Source organism: Furipterus horrens, unplaced genomic scaffold (assembly GCF_987537825.1).
Source record: "Furipterus horrens unplaced genomic scaffold, mFurHor1.1.pri manual_scaffold_3, whole genome shotgun sequence".
Taxonomy (NCBI): domain Eukaryota; kingdom Metazoa; phylum Chordata; class Mammalia; order Chiroptera; family Furipteridae; genus Furipterus; species Furipterus horrens.
The window spans coordinates 98,420,658-98,430,892 of record NW_028327173.1 but is presented as its reverse complement, the minus strand read 5'-3'; the positions used below and the strand labels follow the sequence as shown (position 1 = coordinate 98,430,892).

Here is a 10,235-nt window from a genome sequence, read left to right as displayed (position 1 = left end):
TTTGTCATCATCAACCACAATACAGTGGGACAGTGGGTGACATTATAGAGAAACAAGTCAGTCATGCAAACTTCAGCACCCTGACCTAGGCCAAAACAGAGAATCTGGGAAGTGTTAGGAGAAATATCCCTAAAAGTACTTTGGACCAAACAAATTAACACACAACCTGAGCCTCAAAGTACTCTTGCCAGCCCATAAACCTGAGTTGACTTTTAAGTAGATTACTTTTTGGCTCAGGAGTGTGGGGTTTGTGCTCTAGCTAATACTTCTTGATAAACTCATCAAGGCAAATAAAAACGAGTGCTGACCAAATATTACAGCAGCAATATGGCTAATAGAATTTTATCCTGAGAACCCCAAAGCTATCTGGGATACCAGTAAGGAATATATTCTCTCAGTAACTCAGTTTCACCCTGTTGGGACTTTTAATCTTTGGCCCTTGCAGCTTTAACCTGTTGGTTAAATTTATATCTTCCAGACTCACCACATCAGGATGATGATGCTCCAGGTTTTCGACCAATTCCCAAGGAATCCAATGCCAACACTTTACAATACCCAGCATTCATGCTGGTCTCAGGAATTCCTTCTCAAACACTAGATAAGATAGGGTTAGAATTTCACGGTTCTCAGCAGGCAGGACCTACTGCTCCATTTTAGCAGGAAGTAGATACGGAAGATTGACTATCCTCTCTCAGAAACCCCAAAAAATAATTTTCGAGGACCATATCTCTCAAGGTAAAGTTGAGGTAGGAGATAGAATAAGAACCCTGAGACACTGCATCTGTCATCAATTAGCATCCTAATTTCCAAGAATTGCCTTGTGACACCTGATAATAATTAGCATTGTGGTTTCCTTCCTGAATGGGCAATTAAGGAGGATTATGGGATATTGCATGTGTAGAAGTTTGTAAAAACCCTATATAGCCTGTAACCCTTCAATAAGAGAGAGTCATTTCCTGGCCTGTGATAGCCCACTCCCATGTCTTAGGAAGTGTACTTTTCTTAATAAATTTCCTCCTTGCTTTGCTTTACAAAATCAGTGTGGTAAGTCCAATTCTTTGTTTATGACCACAGAGAGACTGGATCCTGGATCCTATGGAAAAATCAAGATGGCTACTTGGTTCTTCTCTGCTCCCTGGAAAACTCCATTTTTTGAGTTTTGCACTTCTCCATGCCTCATAGTACATTAAAGCTAGACTTAAATTAGATAAAGGAACTTATGAGCTGACATTATTAAAAAGAGACAATTACATTATTGCCAAGTTTGATGAAGTCACTTCAGAAAAATGCCAAATTGGTAACCACTTTCTTTCACAGTAAACTTCCAAGAAATAAAAGATTTAGTAATCATTGACTACTACCTAGTATTTGGAGTGGGAGGCAACAAGTAAGACACACTCATTTTTTTTTTTTTTTTGAAGAAACCTCATCAAGTGCCTAACCATGAGTAGACATCTACTCTCGCCTTTGACATTTGCCTTCACCTACAATAAACACCGAATACTCCTCTAGGATGGAAAACTACTGACATTGGAAGTACATAACTATCCCAAGACATCAACAAGCCATATATATATACATAAAGATATTAAACTAAGAATCCATTTTATTTGATTTTCTTCACTTGTCTGCTAATGATATCAGTCATAATAACAGTTAGGCCTTTTCTTTGATTTTTCTTTATAGTCCAACTCTTTATGGTTACTGAACATATATAACTGTTAATACTCTTTTTATGATTTATGTAAATATTTACTAGACACAAAGCACCTTAATGAGAAGGATGGCAAAACTCAGATCATCATAGTTCACAATAGAAATAATCCAGATTGTTTTTTTCACAATGAAGGCCATAAGATCTGACTGCCTTCCATTTACCTGCCCTTTCCTTTTTGGGAAAAATTCAGCCTCAACTCAGATCCCATAATTACAGTATTTCCTCATTCCCAATGGTCCACCATTTTAACAAGATACCAATAATACTGAGACTTGCTAGATATTAGCCTTTTTAGCAGTGTGAAACCACACCATTCCACCAAAATTTTAGTAATCTATACATATCTTAGATTGATTTATAAAATGTGGGTCTTATGAAAAGCAATTTTACAGGATGATGTAATTATACATTTCTAACTAGGTACATCATGTTGAGTAGTCATGCCTCAGGCATATAACTTCTTCAGTAAAAGAATTACCTTTGCCTTAAGCAAGCTCTTTCCATGGTTTCTGTGCCTCTAGGTTAACACACATTTGAAAGGCTTCTTTAGAATACTCCTTCTAAAATGTGACCCCCCTTAAGAGGGCACATAATCTTGTTAACAATCCTGAAATCTGATCTTTGCCTTGCCCACCTACATGTAATTTTCTTATTTTCCCTCCTTAATGGTTCTAAATTTATTTTTTATTGTTTTTCTATTACAGTTGTCCCATTTACCTGCCTTTGTTCTCCCCTGCTCCACCCGCCTCCCCTTTCTCCCACAGTCCATCCCCATTTAGTTGTCCACATCGATGGGTCATTCAAATTAGTTCCTTGGCTAGATTCCTCCCCTTCTTTCCCGCCTACTGCCCCCGCCCTCTGGTAATTGTCAGTCTATTCCTAGTTTACATGCCTCTGGTTCTATTTTGCTCATTTTTTTTGTTTTGTTCATTAGTTTCCTGTATTAGGTAAGATCATATAATATTTGTCTTTTGCCACCTGGCTTATTTCACTTAGCATAATACTCTGTTTCCTTCTTAATTTTAAATGCATAAAAGTAACTGAAAAATTGTTATCCTAAAGAGCATTTGAGATCTCCTTAACCAGCATATGTTGTCTCTTTTGGCTCAAATAAACACTTATAAAAATTTGTTACAGTTTTTGAACATTATTTCTTTTAAGTATATTTTATCGATTATGTTGTTAAAGTAGTTCCAGTATTTTTCCCCTATGCTCCCCTCTGCCCAGCACCCCCCTTCCCTCCAGCAATGTCATCCCCTTTAGTTCATGTCCATCGGTTGTGCATATAGGTTCATTGGCTTCACCCTTTCCTGTATTATTCTTAACTTACCCCTGTCTATTTTGTACCAACTGATTATGCTTCTTAATCCCTGCACCATTTCCCTTTTTCTCCCCTTCACTCCTCCCAGCTGATAACCCTCCAAATGATCCCCATGCCTATGGTTCTGTTCCTATTCTGTTTTGCTTAGTTGGATTTTGATTTTATTTTTTAGGTTCAGTTGTTGATAGTTGTGTTTGTTGTCATTTTAGTGTTCATAGTTTTTATCTTCTTTTTCTTAAATAAGTCCCTTTAACAGTTCATATAATAATGGGTTGGTGATAATGAACTCTTTTAGCTTTACCTTGTCTGGGAAGCACTTAATCTGTCCTTCCATTCCAAATGATAGCTTTGCTGGATACAGTAATCTTGGTTGTAGGTTGCTTTTCATCACATTGAAAATACTGCTTGCCAGACCTTTCTTGCCTGCAAAGTGTCTTTTGAGAAATCAGCTGATAGTCTTATAGGCACCCCTTTGTAGGCAACTCTCAACTTCTCTCTTGCTGTTTTTAGGATTCTCTCTTTATCTTTCACTTTTGGCATTTTAATCATGGTGTGTCTTGGTGTCTTGGTGTGGTCCCCTCTGGGTGCAGCTCGCCTGGGACTTTCCATACTTCTTGGACCTGTATGTCTATTTCCTTCACCAAATTTGGGAAGTTTTCTTCCATTATTTTTTCACATAAGTTTTCAATTTCTTTCTCTTCCTCTTCTCCTCTGGCACCCCTATGATTCAAATGTTAGCACATTTAAAGTTGTTCCAGAGGTTCCTAAGCCTCTTCTCATTTTTTTAAATTCTTGTTTCCTCATTCTGTACTGGTTGACAGTTTTTTTCTTCCTTATGTTACAAATCATTGATTTGAACCCTGTGTTTTTTCCCTTAACCATTGGTTTTGTGTGGATTTTCGTTTGTTTCACTTAGCATAGCCTTCACTTCTTCTCTTATGCATTTGGTGTACTCAAGCATATCTGTCAAGCCTGTGAGCATCTTTATCACCAGTGTTTGGAGTTCTGCATCTGTTATGTTGGCTATCTCCTCATCACTTAGTTCCCCCACTGGAACCTTGATCCATTCCCTCTTTTGGACCATATTTCTCTGTCTCCTCATCTTGACAGGTTTCTCTGTTTATTTGCTTCTGTAACTTAGGTAGAGCTATTGCTCCTGTTACGTTGTAAGGGGCAGAGCCTTAGGGATTCATCAATACAGGGCGACCTGTTTCACCACATTGTGGCACTGTATGTAGGAAGGGGTCTGAGAGGAAAAAATGCCACCCGCTCAGCACTCACCCCTTTTCCAGGTATCTCTCCCACTTCTGCAGCGAAATGGTGCCTCTCTATCTGTTGCCCTGGCCATCACTCCCAGAGTGGGTGTGTCTGTGGATGTTCTAGGACCATGGGGGCCCTTTAAACAAGTGGACTCTGCTGAGAGACTGGCAGTTTCTGCCTCCACCCCAATCCCCACTGGTTTGTACAGTCAGAAGCAATGAGGTTTGATTATCCCTGGTACTGGGACCATGAGCTGCACGGTCTTGTGAGGAGCTTGGAACACTCCCTAGGTGTCCCTCTTGACTTTTTAAAACATGTAACTGAGCTTTCTGCTGGCCTGTTGCTGCCACCACCACACCGTGTCCTCTCTGCCCCAGCTCTGCCCCTCCTACCTGTCTGGATGAGTATTTCTTCTTTGTATCTTTGTTTGCTGGACTTCCATGCACTTTGATTTTCTGGAACTTCTGATTGTTTTTGGCTTTGAAGTACTTTTATTCCTTCTTAGTTGTGAGAGGAGATGCAGCATGTCTGTCTATGCCTCCATCTTGGCCGTAAGTCCCTTTTTGGACATTCTTATGTTAAGAACCTGAGCAAAAATTTCTCCAAAAAAGACATAAATATGGTAAATAGACACATAAAAACACTCAACATTACTAATCATTAGGAAAATATATATGAAAACTACAATGAAATATCACTTTATACTTATCAGTATTGTTTTTATTAAATAGACAACAAACAACAAGTCTTGGCAGGGATGTGAAGTAAAATAAACCATTTTTCACTGCCATTGGGATTATAAATTGGTAAATTAATATAGAAAACAGTATGAAGTTTTCTCAAAAAAATAAAATTAAAATAGAACTAACATATGACCAAGCAATTCCACTTCTGGATATTTATCCAAGAAGAAAACTAAAACACTCATTTATAAAGATATATGCACCCCCATATTTATTGCAATGATATTTACAATAACTGATATATAAGTAGCAAAATCAAATACAATAGATTATTAGAACAAAAAATGTCAGAGTTACTCACATAAAACAAAAATATATATTCTGGCTCCTTTCCCATGAGTGTCAACTGATATTTTGGAAAAATATTTCAGTTTCAAAGGTTCCCCCTAAGGAGTTAATATCTCAACCCCTCATGGGCTCCCCAGCCCACAGCATTAGAGCTGGGAAGAGGCACCTACATAACATCTGGCTGTGAAAATCAGCAGAAATTCTGCCGACAAGGGAGTGGCAAAATGTGCTAGAGGCACAGGCACCATTTTAAAGGGCCAACACAAAGTCTGTTTTGCAAACACTTACCAAAGAGTTGGTTCTTAGAAAATCGTCGTCGGCAGCCGTCTGTCTTGAGAGACGATGGTGTAGCTTCTTAAGTGTCTATCTGCACCGCCGAGAATGGCTGTGCAGTCCGACTCGGAAGTGACACGGTATCTGTCTCCTCCCGTGTTAAATCGACATCTTGCGATGACGCTGGAGTGTCCTCTCCAGTGAAGCTGAAGCTACAGAGCCTGGGCAGGGTGATATGGAGGGTCTGCTGTTGCCCATGCAGCAGACCCCCCCTCTCTTCGCAGCTGAAGGATCCAAGGGAAAGACGGAGTCAATACAGCTTGGCTTCAGGTGCGCCGCAGGAGTTGCCGGTGTTGACTACAACGTCAAACCGCCTTAGGGACTCCGGCTCCGGATTTTCTGTCGGGGTTTACTCCCCTAACCTTTCCCCTGAAGAGGTATGCCACAAGGCAGCGGAGGTTTTTTGGAGTCAGAGTTTTCCTTCTCTGATGTGCCCTGACTGGAAGATCGAACCAGCGACACTTAGCTCTCAGGCCGACGCTCAATCCACTGAGCCAAACCAGCCAGGGGTAACACTTCCTAATGCAGAGTAACAAACAAAGGGAAATATATACACCAGATAATAAACCTTTAAGCATACTCATCAAGAAAAAGAGAGGATATAAATAAATAAAATCAGAAATGAAAGAGAAGAAGTAACAACTGAAACTACAGAAACACAAGGGACTGTAAGAAAAAAATTATTTACAACTATATGGCAAAAAAAAATTGGACAATCTGGAGGAAATTTATAAATTCCTTGAAACATACAATCTTACAAACCTGAATCAGGAAGAACTATAAAATCTGAATAGTTCTATTCGTCGTCGTCGGCGGCGGCGGCGGCGGCGGCAGCCGTCCGTCTCGAGAGACGATGGTGTAGCTTCTTAAGAGTCTATCTGCACCGCCGAGAATGGCTGTGAAGTCCAACTCGGGAGTGACACGGTATCTGTCTCCTCCCGTGTTGAATCGACATCTTGCGATGACGCTGGAGTGCCCTCTCCAGTGAAGCTGAAGCTACAGAGCCTGGGCAGGGTGATATGGAGGGTCTGCTGTTGCCCATGCAGCAGACCCCCCCTCTCTTCGCAGCTGAAGGATCCAAGGGAAAGACGGAGTCAATACAGCTTGGCTTCAGGTGCACCGCAGGAGTTGCCGGTGATGACTACAACGTCAAACCGCCTTAGGGACTCCGGCTCCGGATTTTCTGTCGGGGTTTACTCCCTTAGCCTTTCCCCTGAAGAGGTATGCCGCAAGGCAGCGGAGGTTTTTTGGAGTCAGAATTTTCCTTCTCTGATGTGCCCTGACTGGAAGATCGAACCAGTGACACTTAGCTCGCAGGCCGACGCTCAATCCACTGAGCCAAACCAGCCAGGGCTAATAGTTCTATTACAGCTAATGAAATTAAAGCAATAATAAAAAAATTTTCAAGAAACAAAAGTCCTGGACCAGATGACCTCACAAGTAAATTTTAACAAACATTTAAGGAAAAACTAACACCTATCCTTCCCAAAATACTTCAAAAAATTTAAGAGGAGAAAAGACTACCAAACTCTTTTATGCCACCAGCATTATATTAATTTAAAAACATATAAAGACACTACAAAGAAAGAAAATTATAGGGCAATATCTTTGATGAACATAGATGTTAAAATTCTCAAAAAAACTATTGAAACCAGATCCAGCAATACATTAAATAGATCATCCATCATAATCAAGTGGAATTTATTCTGGGGATGCAAGGTACACTATCCGATGATCAATGAATATGGTAAACTACATAAAAGAAAATGAAGAATAAAAATTATATTATATAAATAGATGCAGAAAAGCATTTGATAAAATCCAGTGCCCATTTATGATAAAAACTCTCAGCAAAGTGGGAATAGAGAGAACATACCTCAACATAATAAAGGCCATATATGAGAAACCCACAGCCAACTTTCGCCACTCTAATTCAACATAGTACTGGAAGTCCTAGTCAGAGCAATCAAATAAAAAGAAATAAAAGGCATCCAAATTAGAAAGAAAAAATTAATACTGTCATTATATGCAGATGACATGTTATTGTATATAGGAAAAACTAAAGTTTGCACCAAAAAGCTACTAGAAGTCATAAATAAATTCAGTAGAGTAGCAGGATACCAAATAAATATCCAGAAATCAGTTGCATTTTTATACAGCAATAATGAACTATCAGAAAGAGAAATTTTTAAAAATTTCAATTACCATTGAAAAATAAATAAATAAATAGAATACCTAGAAATATATTTAACCAAGGGAGTAAAAGACCTGTACACAGAAAATCATAAAACACTGAAGAAAGAAATTAGAGAAGATACTAATAAGTGGGAGCATATACTGTGTTCATGAATGGGAAAAATTAACATTATTAAAATTTTGTACTCCCCAAAGCAATTTGTAGAATCAGTGCAATTCCTTTCAAAATTTCAATGACATATTTTACAGAACTAGAACAAATATTTCAAAAATTTATATGAAACCAAAAAAGATCCCAAATAGCAACAGCGATCTTGAGAAAGAAGAGCAAAGTTGAAGACTCATGATATTTAGTAATAATCTCTACTATAAGGCCTTAGTAATCAAAATAGAATAGTACTGATTTAAAAACAGACATACAGCTCAATGGAACAAAATAGGGAACCCAGAAATAAACCACACCTTTATGGTCAATTAATATTTGACAAAGAAGTAAAGAACATACAATGAGGTAAAGATATTCTCTTCAATAAATGGTGTTGGAAAAATTGGACAGATACTTGTAAAGAAAATGACATTAGATCACCTTCTTACACCATACACAAGTGTAAACTCAAAATAAATTAAAGACATAAGTGAAAGACTCAAACCACAAACATCCTAGAGAAAAAAACATAGGAAGTAAAATGTGAGACATGAGTTGTAGCAATATCTTTTTCTGATATGTCTCCTTGGGCAAGGAAAAGAAAAAGAAAAACAAACAAATAGGTCCACATTAAACTAAAAAGTTCATGTACTACAAAGAAAACCATCAATTAATGAAAAAGATAACACACTGAATGAGAGACTATATTTGTTAATACATCCGATAAGGGGTTAATATCCAAAATTTATAAATAACTTATACAATTCAACAGCAAACAAACAATCAAATTAAAAAATGAGAAACGAATTTGAGTAGACACTTCTCAAAGGGGACATACAGATGGCTTATAAACATATGAAAAGATGTTCAACATCGCTAATCATCAGAGAGATGTAAATTATAACCACAACAAGATATCATCTCACACCTGTCAGAATGGCTATCATCAATAAACCATCAAACAAGTGTTGGCAAAGATGTAGAGAACAGTTTCCCATTTGACTACCACATTTTCTCCTGATAATAGATTCTAGTGGCTATGCTAAATGGGATAGATTAAAATTGTCGTGATCTGAAGAGGGAGGATTTATTTGTGTCCTCCTCCTAAATGAAATGGCTGAACAGAACAACAACAAAAAAAAAAAAAAGATGTAGAGAACAGGAAAATTTTGTGTACTCATGGTAGGAATGCAAACTGATGTAGCCACTGTGGAAAGTACAATGGAATCACCTCAAAAAATAAAAAATGGAACTGTCTTACGATCCAGTGGATTCAGTTCTTGGAATATATCCAAAGTAACTCAAACACTAATTTGAAAGAATATATGTACCCCTATGTTCAATGCAGTATTATTTATAGTAGCCAAAATTTAGAAGCAGCCCATAAGTAGATAAGTGGGTAAAAAGCTGTGGTACACTTACACAATGAAATACTACTCAACTGTAAAACAAAGGGAATCTTATGTTTGGCAACGGCATGGATAGACCTGGAGAGTATTAAGCTAAGTGAAATAAGTCAGTCAGAGAAAGACAAATACCACATGATTTTATTTGTATGTGGAATCTAATGAACAAAGTAAACAAACAAAATATAAACAAACTTATAAATACAGAAAACAGACTGATAACTGTCATATGGTAGGGGGCTTGGTGAGCTGGGTGAAAAAGGTGATAGGATTAAGCAAAAAAAAAAAAAAAACTATAGACACAGAAAACAGTATGCTGAATACCAAAGTAAAAGGGGTTTGGGGTGAGATAAAAGTGGTAAAAGGGGGATTAATGAGTATGGAAGGAGACCTGACTTTGAATAGTGAACACAAAATACAATATACGAATGATGTATTATAGAATTGTATCCTGAAACATATAATTTTTAAAACCCATGTCACCGAATAAATTCAATAATAATTTTTTTAACAAGATAAATAAGTACTGGGGATTTAATGTACAGCATGATGACTATAACTAACACTGATGTATAATAAATAGGAAAGTTGTGAAGAGCATAAATCCTAAGAGTTTTAATCACAAAAAGACTTAAGACTTTTTTCTTTTCTTTTTGTTGTATCTGTATGAGGTAGATATTAGTCAAACTTATAATCATCATTTCCCAATCTCTGAAAATCAAACCATCATTCTTATGCCTTAAACTTATACAGTGATGTCTATCAACTATTTCTTAACAAAACTGGCAACACAGTAAATAAAGTTTTTGTGAGAAACATAAGAAAA

The 10,235-nt window shown here is 37.5% G+C and overlaps 1 non-coding gene across 1 annotated transcript; it reads left to right on the top strand.

The window, feature by feature from the left end:
- The first annotated feature begins 8,993 nt into the window (after window positions 1–8,993).
- Window positions 8,994–9,134, top strand: LOC150015561 (small nucleolar RNA SNORA29). Its single transcript, XR_016510325.1, has one exon. It is a non-coding gene; the product is annotated as a small nucleolar RNA SNORA29 (small nucleolar RNA).
- Window positions 9,135–10,235: the final 1,101 nt, after the last annotated feature.